General features: G+C 35.6%; 1 non-coding gene across 1 annotated transcript; it reads right to left on the bottom strand.

Moving 5' to 3' along the window:
* Window positions 1–2,473: 2,473 nt before the first annotated feature.
* Window positions 2,474–2,581, bottom strand: LOC115845788 (U6 spliceosomal RNA). The gene has a single exon (XR_004036649.1). It is a non-coding gene; the product is annotated as a U6 spliceosomal RNA (small nuclear RNA).
* Between the last annotated feature and the right edge of the window lie 7,733 nt (window positions 2,582–10,314).

A 10,314-nucleotide genomic window follows, 5' to 3' on the forward strand; every position in this document is an offset into this window, starting at 1 on the left:
CCCATTTATCTATTGATTGAATGAAGCTAATCTAGTAAATTCTTCATGGAGGGCTCATGGGTAGAGAATGTTTTACGTTGTGTATGTTTAAAACTGTTTTTTTAAAGACTTGGTATTTGACAAGCACATTAGCTGGCAATAAAAATCTGTTTTCATACCTTCATTCATTGAGATTTATTATTCTAAAGTTACTCAGTTGTTGCCTTTCCTTGTGTGTTGTTTTTAAAAAGTCTAATGGTCTTGTAAATTATTTGATCTTTTGCCCGGAGGCCTTGATACGCTTTCGGATTTTTTTAAGTCTAATAATTTTAGTAGGATACACCTTGGAGATGATAATTCTGGGTTAATTTTCCTAGGTCCCTAATGGGCCTTTTCAATATGTATATTTTACATTCTTTTATTTCTGGAAAGTTTTGTTCAGTTATATTTTTAAATATTAATTCTGTTCTATTGTTTAGTTTTCCTTTTCAGAGACTCTGATTGTACCTATGTTATTCCCATTTTGTCTACCTTCCATGTGCATTACTTCATCTTTGGGTTTTTTACCTCTTTTCTTATCTCATTTTCATTTTGTTAGTTATTTTCTTGACTTTCTTCAACAGTCTTCAGTTGAGAAATATTTCTGTATTTCTTCTATTTTGTTCCTGAGTACAATCAACTCGTTTTATTGCTTCCAGGGTTTTGTTTCTATTCTGATTCAAAGTGGTAATCTACTTTAGCATCTATAATTTTCTTCTGCTTTATTTTTCTACTTTGAAAAAGAGTTTTGTTAGTCAAGATGTGCTAAATCATATTTTCTGTTATGTTATGGTAATTTTGACTAGATTTATCCAGTTTCTTCTGTTCATTCTGTAGATTTAGGGTGGTTTACAAGATTAATGTTTACAATGGCATATTCTGTCACTGGTCCAAAGTTTAGATTCTTTAGTGAATTTTTGTTTTTTTTGCACGTGTATTTGGTTGAGGGTGGAACTGTGTTTTTCCTCTTTTGCTTTTTCTCTTTCCACGTAATCACCAAAGATTCTTCTCCATCACTTTTGTCCTTTCTTCCCCCTCCCACCCATAAGTTCTACAGGGCTGTCATTTCAAGTAGTACATACTTGTAAATGACTTCTTTGCCATGCATGCTCTGATCTACCAAGGCACATTGTTAGTATTTTCTGACTTAAGAGTGAATGTAATCTTTCTGGCAGTATTTTGGCTCAACTTTAGTCCTGTCATCAGCTGTCTTCTTCTTTCTTCCCTGCACTTTTGCTTAGACTGCTCTTGCTTGACCTCAAATTCTTATGATATAATGGAAACATAAGAGGTCATTTTGTGATTTTTCTTCTTCTGCTTTTTTCTTATTTCTTTTTTCGTTCCATTTATTTATTTACTTATTTATTTATTTATTTATTTATTTATTTGCCTGCATTGGATCTTAGTTGCTGTGCACGGGCTTTCTCCAGTTGTGACAAGTGGGGGCTACCCTTCATTGTGGAGCATGAGCTCTAGGCATGCGGACTTCAGTAGTTGTGGCTCCCAGGCTCTAGAACGCATGCTCAGTCGTTGTGGCTCATGGGTCCAGAATGCAGACTCAGTAGTTGTGGCTCACACACTTAGTTGCTCTGCAGCATGTGGTACCTTCCCTGTCCAGGGCTTGAACCCATGTCCCCTGCCTTGGCAGGCAGATTCTTAACCACTGAACCACCAGGGAAGTCCAGTTCCAGTTATTTTAAAATTAAGTGATACTCTAAGTACATTGAGTGTGTCCTTCACGTGTAGTTTTCATTGTCTTGCTTTTCTCTATTATTCTATAGGAAATAGTGAGGGATGTGGACTTAAGCATTACTAGTTTTCCAGCTACCATATTTGCTTCTCTTTTCCATTAGAAACCAGAGTTGAAACACTCCCTACAGAAAGTATCTAGAAGACATTACTCAAATGCTCCAATAAAAAGCACATTTAGCAATGAAGAATGTAGCTTCTTTATGAAAGTAGCTTCCAAGTTCAAACCTGGAAGAGGCCTTAGTGATTACCTGGTATGACCAGAAATTAGAAACTTAATTAAATAAAATAACTCTTTAAAATTGTCACAGATATTGACTGAGTCATTACCAGAAGCCAGGTCTCCTGATTCTCAGTCCAGTGCTGCTTTTTGGGTTTTTTATCTTGTTTGTTTTTTAATATTCAATGCATATTCATTTATTTTACTCTTACAAAATAAATTGCCCACCCCTCTGCCTCATCCCCCTAAAACAATTTAGTTTTACAAACATTAAGAATTTTAAACTAAATGAAGATAAACAATTGCAGAACAATTATTTTTCAATGTAGCTGTCATAATTACTAGAGTTTAAATCTCCTAAAAGTGACCAGTGTCCAGGCAATTTATAAAGAAATCCTGCTTATCAGCCAAAAGGAAAATTCCATATTACAAGTTAGCAAATTCTAGTACAAAAGTAGTCTGTGTGATGGAATAATCTTTTCTTTTAAAAATATGGAATGCTTCGTGAATTTCTGTGTCACCCTTGCTCAGAGGTCATGATAATCTTCTCTGTATTGTTTCAATTTTTTACCTATGTGCTGCTGAAGTAAGCACCCGTTTTGTTTATCATGCCTTAATGCCTAGTTTGCATGAGATATAATTTCCAGCAAGTGTTTTGAAACATTGAAAATGATTATCGACCTATATTTCCACATTTATACCTTGGTGGGCCTTTGTGGACTCATGAAATAGATAAGTTTTTAGATCCCTTTAACATTCCTTGTCTTTCTGACAGTACATAACACATCATCATATTGTGTAATAGAAGCCCAAGAACACCTATCTCATTATAAATATGCTAATTGACACAAAAGAATTTGGATTTTGATGTATTCATACAGAAATTTCTCTTCCATTATTAAAAAAATGAGTAAGTTTACATATATGAAGATAGGGTAAAGACTGACAAAGATGGACTTTTCAGCTCTCACATACTTGAGCCTCTTTTTAGTACAGGATTTAAATCTAAGATGAAATAAACAGATTGGCACTTATTTGTCACTACCATCACCTATGGGTATTACATACCTTGCTGCACACTGCTTTGCTTTAGAAGGGAAGAAGATAAGACCCTGTCTTTATAAACTGGTTTTTATGTAAGTGACATTTTCTCAAGTTGTCAGCATTTAATTTTCCACTGACACACTTACAAGTTTTCATGAACAGTTGAATGCAAAGTTGACAGCAACACTGAATGAAGCATGGTTTCCCTATTAAAGCCTTTGGTACCAAGACAATGGCAAATAATAAAAACTTACCACTGGTCCATTTCCACAGTGAAGTTTCTCACTACAAACTCACCAACAACTTTTGACCTCTGAACCCAAAGATCATCAATTATCCAGCTTACAGAGGTAGAATATAGTGAACGAGCAGCATCATTTGGCTGTCACCCAGTTAACATCCGAAAAGCAATTTGTCCAATATTTCAACCTCCAGGGAGAATTCTTTATTAGTTTTTGTATAGGTTTGCCTTTCAATTGGATGATTTGAATAGCTTCTGTGGCAAGAGAGATGCTGCTCTCAGATAATGATTTTGCATTTCATCTCATCATTAATGCTTTGAACCTCATGGGAAGTCACTATGCCTTTTATGAAGGTTGAAGCATTTTATAACCTTAATAAGGACTCATAGCCTCAGGAACGTCAAGTGTGAGCAAGTGAGGGAGATTGACGAGTAAAAATATAATTAAATTGCCACTTTAGATTGCACTAGTTGAAGGATTTCAAATGCAAATCAACAGTTAAAGAGTACAATGGCACCCCAAAATTCAGTGCTATTCAGAAATACACACATAAACTGGCATAATTCAAAGAAAAATGAGATAAATCATCTTTTTCTCCTTTCTGGAAAAGCACATTTTAATAATTTTATATTTAATTCCTAAATATTTTTATGGGAGCTGTACAGAGATAGGTTAATAAGCATCTTGATAGATTTGAACTCAAAACAATTAATAATCATCGTGGTTCTTAGCTATTGTAAATTTATTTCTATACAGCGTTTAAGTCACTGTATTTTGAAGTGTAAAATGAATACAAGATCATATGCAAGAGTGATTTTGAAACTATATCATCATCTACATTTCCCAAGGGATAGGTCACTCTGTCCCAAACATTACTAATAAATCATAGCTTTCAATATTTACTTAAGGGTATTCTCCAGTGGAATCACCCCAATTTATAAATTCAGTGAACTCTTTTACAGTTTTTCTGAGCATCTACTTTCTTCCTTCAGATATTGTGTACTCGCCTTACTTATGTTCATGGGAATTATGAAAGAAAACAGGAGCTCCTATGCCAGGCTTTGTGATAGAATAAAATCGCATCTTCTTTGACCTTCACAGAAACCTTTAGAGGAAGGCATATTATTACAGACTGTGGATCAGAGGTTAAATAATTTTGCAAGGTCTTATTTCTGATGAGTATCAGAACTTAGTTTTGCTGAACTCACCTTGTCTTTCAACTGCAGTAAAACATACTGTCTACTGCAGCAGTAAAAGAAAGAAGGTCAGGTTTTAGGGAATGATCTCAGGTAGGATAGTTGTTGGAGTGTCTGAAATGATCCTTGGACTGGTAATATACTTGACTGGAAGGCTAGTTCTCAGGGTCAGTACTGGGGAGCATGACACATAGGCTGACCCTTAGGCAAGTAAGGCTCTGGTTTGAGTTGGCACCTTGAAGTAGTAACTGAATAGTCAACTTTGTTAGAGTAGCAATTGGCTAAAAGTCCACTGGGTTTCCCAAGAAATTATCCCATAAGCTACAGGAAAGTTTTAAATTTTCAGCTTTATTTGTCCATTACCATATGAACTTGAGCTATGTGAGAGCAGAGTGTGGCTCTTTCAATTTATCTCAAATATCTAGAAAATGCTTGCAAAAAGTAGTTTCTAAATAAATAAATAATAAATGATGAGCAAAATTCAAGCTAAATAGAGATCAAAAGTCAGAGTTCAGAAGTCCATCCTAAGCCCATTATCAGTATTTCTAGGAGTAGGTAATACCCAGAAGCTGGAACACATTAGTATGCCCAAGAGTTCTGGAATTTAAGGACAATGCTTATTAAGTTTAACTCCTACTTTAAGATCTGTCATATCAATATACTGACTTTTAGGACCAGAACTCCTTTTGAGCTGGCCAGATTTTCATTACAGAGTAGAAAGCCATTTGATCATTTGAGGTTTATTCAATACTCCTATTGTGTTTTCAACTTGTATATATACCCACCAATAACCCAAATATGGAGCTCACTGTCCTGGGTCACTCACTCCAGTTCCAATAAGCACCATGTCACATCACAGACCCTAAAATGTCTTTATCTTCTTCTTTAACCTTCATTCATTCATTCGTTTGTTCTTAAATGTTTATTAATGTCATAATGTACCAGGCAATGATGATAAAATAGTTAGTAGCTTAATAGCCATTATCTTTCATAATAGTTGGCTGGGAAAACAGGAATCTATGCAAGAAGTTACAATGTAAAAGGCAAGGAAAAGTATGGAATGCTAGCAAATCACATACATGGTATTTTCAGTTATTTTACCAGAGAGCTCTCCTGGCATCTCTTCCCTTTATTCAAGTCTTCTTGTTAGCAGATATAGCAAAGGGACATTTCCAAGGAAATTGATCAATAGAGGATGTATCACTCATGTCTCATCATCAAGAATAGTTTACTTCTTGAAATAAGTTTGTCTTCATGGACACTGTAAATCTTGAGCTGATCTGTGTTGTCTCTTTACTTTTAAAGCTAGATGAGCAACCTCTGCCTGCTGTTATATGTATTAATTTCATCCTTTGCTGATCTTATTTTTCATTTGTCTCATTTACTTCACTACTAATTTCATTCTCTTATCTTTTCTAAGTAGCTTCAATGAGTGGGATGAAATGGGATATGAGTAAATAAATGTATCATCTCAGAAATACTCCTCTTACTTATTGGTCATTTGGTGACTTTATACATAGCAAATTGTCTTATATATTTATTTTCCTTGCTGGACAACTGTGCTGAGAGTAAGATTAAAATTTTATTTTAATGTTTAAGTATTCGAGGGGCCTAGATATATTACTTCCAATACAGTAAGAGGTAGAAAGATTATAAATTCATTTATTCATTCTAGTTTCTTCATTCACACATTTATTATGGGACCATTCAGTGCCAGGTACTGGGAGATTAAGTAGTACAAATGTTTTAAAAAGATAACTTGCCCTCATGAAGACTGCATTCTAGAAGAAGAGATAAACAATAAATACATGCTCTGTTCAAAGATGAGATGCATTATGATAAAAGATGATGCAGGGAAGGGGGATAGAGATAGATAGGGTATATTTTTATACAAGAAGGTCAGAGAAAAAAATCCCTGATAATATCTAAGAAATATGAAACAAATAATCATTACTTTTTTTACTGAGAAAGGACCTTCCAGGTAGCGAAAACAGCAATTGCAATGACCCTAATACAGAAGTCTGCTGGCAAGTTTGAGGACTACTAAAGAGGCCACTTTGAAGGAAGTAGAAAAATGGGGTTAATAGAAAATGAGGTCAGGAAGGTAAGGATCTTTCAGCTTGTCATATAGAGCAAGGTGGAAACAGAGTGACCATTTCAGAGACTATTTGTAACAAATGAGGAATTCAGTGATGGTGGCTTTAGAGGAAAGTGGTAACAATGGAGGTACTGTGAAATAATTATATTCTAGAGACATTTTGAAGGGAAAGCTGAAGGGCTTGACTAATAAATATGATGTTGAGTGTGAGCAGCCAGATTTCCAGTTTGTAAATAGGAAATAGAGGACTGATAAAGTTGACTAAATTGATCAAGATTAGGGTATACAAGTACAAGTCAAGCAAGGGTGAACCTTGAGTACAGAACTGAGGAATTGGATAAAAGCCAGGAATGAAGAGGGAGTAGGTAGAGAATAAAGTAAGGACAGGGAGATAGAAAAAAACAATCTCAGGGTCAAAAGCATCCTTACTTTAAGCTTAGAAAGACACAAGACCTATGTGTTTATTGCCAGTGACCAGGAAGTACTGACTACAGCTGCAGGATCAGCTCTCCCCCACTGCCTTACATTAAATACAGGCACATCATTAGAAGGTTGTTTAAAAATTCTGGCCTTGGTCCTGTTTTATTGACAAAACTGACTTATAAAGACTTACTTGAGCAACCCATGAGCAAAGTAACTATCACTAATATATTCTTCCTTATGTGGATTCCAGAATTGATCTTCCTTAGAGTGAATTCTCCTCTACAGTGTGAGTGAGTTCTCGCACTCATTTACAGTATGCCAAATGGTCTTGCTTTCAAGGGCCTCAGACATTATTTCCCTGACAACTGGTAACTTTCTTATAATAAGGTATTTAGATAACAACATGCTATTCGATTAGGTGTATGAAGCATCTTATTTATGAGGCTAGATATAAACTCCTTTAACATGAAAACATATTTTCTTTGCTGCATTGTAATGAATAATTACTATTCTAAAATTAATATTCATTCCAGAATAGTAAGAGTACCTCTTAGCTCTGCAAATTAGAGCTACTATTAAAAAAATATGCAAGATATCATGAAGCCAGTAAACTTCCTTCTCCTGTTTGAGGAAAAATATTTTTTTAAAGCCATGAATGATGTAGAAAAAAACGATGAAAATAAGATTTTTTATACTGAAGGATTAGCAATAAAAGGGACTCTACCTCATAGATGACTGTAGGGGAAGAGGAAGAATGTAATGGAGGAGTGAAATTATACCCATGGGGAATGATGTGCTTACCCCATTCTTGTGGGTAGCAGAGAGATGAATGAGCAAGCTAAAGACTCGCAAGTTGTAATTATGTTTATTAAATACTTCCATACATTTAAAGATTATCTCTTTATAATATAATGAAAGGTACTATTTGCTGCCTTAAAAAAAACAAAACAAAAACAAAACAAAACAAAACAAAAAAACAGAAAACAGAAACCAGATATTTTCTTCTGGAAGTCTATGTCTGAATTTCAATAGCTCCAAACAGATAGGAGGTTGTATGTTATAAAGCAATGTGGACCAATAAATGGACTTTGGGTTTAAAACTCAAACCAGTTATTAGAAGAAAGTAATCAGCCTTTAAAGTTTATGTCTAATAACTTGAACCTATTTTATAATGCAGTAAAAAGAAAAAAAATAATGCAATTCTAATTTTCTTCCTGTATTGCTGGATTTGGGTATAAATAAATCCTAGCTATAATGCTTCATTAATATCCAGATCGAATTTATTATGATTAGAAGTTTTCCTGGGACCTCAAAAATAATAACTGTTGTAAGTAATTATTAAAGGCTATTCACAGAAATAGAAAAGTGAGCAAAAGTCATGATGAAATGACTATCTCTCATACACACACATGCACACACACACACACACACACACACACATCGACAAAAAACATCCATTAAATAAAAGAGAAAATGTTCAATGTAATAAATAATGAAAGTAAAAACAATGACATATCTTCACCTATCAAATTGGCAAAGATCTTTTTATATCCAAGATAATATCAAAGTTGACAAGGAATCTTTTATGAAATAGTTGGGTCTTCTCAACTATTATAAGTTAGATTATAAGTTGGTATTTTTAGGAGAATAGTTTGGCAGTATGTGCCCAAATCACTAAAAATGTTGATACATTTCAATTCAGACATTTCACATCTGAGAATTTACTCTGAGAAAATAAACATTGAATTATAGATTGATGTTGAGTGATGTTCATCAAAGTGTTAATTACAACAATGAAACATTATAAAAATGTAAATATTCAACAAAAATGAATATTTCAATAAATTATCGTATGTTATGAGGAGATTAAGTATATTTTGAAAATGGCATAGGAAACATTTTTAACATAAAACAAAAGCAAAAAATTAAGATACCAATGATATGTTTGGCAGGATCACAATCATAGTAGATAAATAAATACGTAAATAAAGTACACCACACAGGATTAAAAAGCTAAATGGAAATTCACCAAACTATTATCTGTGATTTCTTTGGTAAAATTATGGGTGACTTTTAATAAACATTATTGTTTATATATTTCTCTAACCTAGATTGTAAGCTAAAGAAAAGAAGAGAGAGAGTGTGTGTTTTTTTAACATCTTTATTGGAGTAAAATTGCTTTACAATGTTGTGTTACTTCTGCTGTATAACAAAGTTAATCAGCTATATGTATACGCATACCACCATATCCTCTCCATCTTGAGCTTCCCTCCTACCCTCCTTATCCCATCCCTCTAGGTGGTCACAAAACACTGAGCTGATCACACTGTGCTATGCAGCTGATTCCCACTAGCTATCTATTTTATATTTGGTAGTGTATATATGTCGATGTTATTGTCTCACTTTGTCCCAACTTACCTTTCCCCCTCCCTGGGTCCTCAAGTCCATTGAGAGATGGGTTTTAAAAATCCTGTGTTCTGAGGAGAGACCTTCAAGATAGCAGAGGAACAAGATGTGGAGATCACCTTCCTCCCCACAAATACATCAAAAACACATCTATGTGTGGAACAACTCCTACAGAACACCTACTGAAAGCTAGCAGAAGACCTCAGACTTCCCAAAAGGCAAGAAACTCCCCACTTACATGGATAGGGCAAAAGAAAAAAGAAAAAACAGAGACAAAAAAATAGGGATGGGACCTGCACCTCTGAGAGGGAGCTGTGAAGGAAGAAAAGTTTCCACAGACTAGGAAGCCCCTTCACTGGCAGAGATGGGGGCTGGGCTTGGGGGGAACTTCGGAGCCATGAAGGAGAGTGCAGTGACAGGGGTGCAGAGGTCAAAGTGGAGAGATTCCTGCACAGAGGATCAGTGCTGACCAGCATTTGCCAGCCTGAGAAGCTAATCTGCTCACCTGCTGGGGCAGATGGGGGCTGGGAGCTGAGGCTCCAGCTTCAGAGGTCAGATGCCAAACAAAAGGCTGGAGATGGCTGCATGAACACAGCCTGAAAGGGGCTAGTGCACCACAGCTAGCTGAGAGGGAGTCAGGGAAAAAGTTTGGAACTGCCTAAAATTCAAGAGACAATTGTTTTGGGGTGCCCAAAGAGAGGGGATTCAGAACACCACCTAAACAAGTTCCAGAGACGGGTATGAGCTGTGGCTATCAGCAAGGACAACAGAGCCTGACACGAAATGCTAAAGTTGCTGCTGCAACCACCAAGAAGCCTGCATGCAAGCACAAGTCATTATCCACACCTCCCTTCCCAGGAGCCTGTGCAGCCTGCCAGGGTCCCGTGATCCAGGGACAACTTCCCCAGGAGAACACAC

The sequence above is a fragment of the Globicephala melas genome, chromosome 13 (genome assembly GCF_963455315.2).
Source record: "Globicephala melas chromosome 13, mGloMel1.2, whole genome shotgun sequence".
In the NCBI taxonomy this organism is placed as follows: Eukaryota; Metazoa; Chordata; class Mammalia; order Artiodactyla; family Delphinidae; genus Globicephala; species Globicephala melas.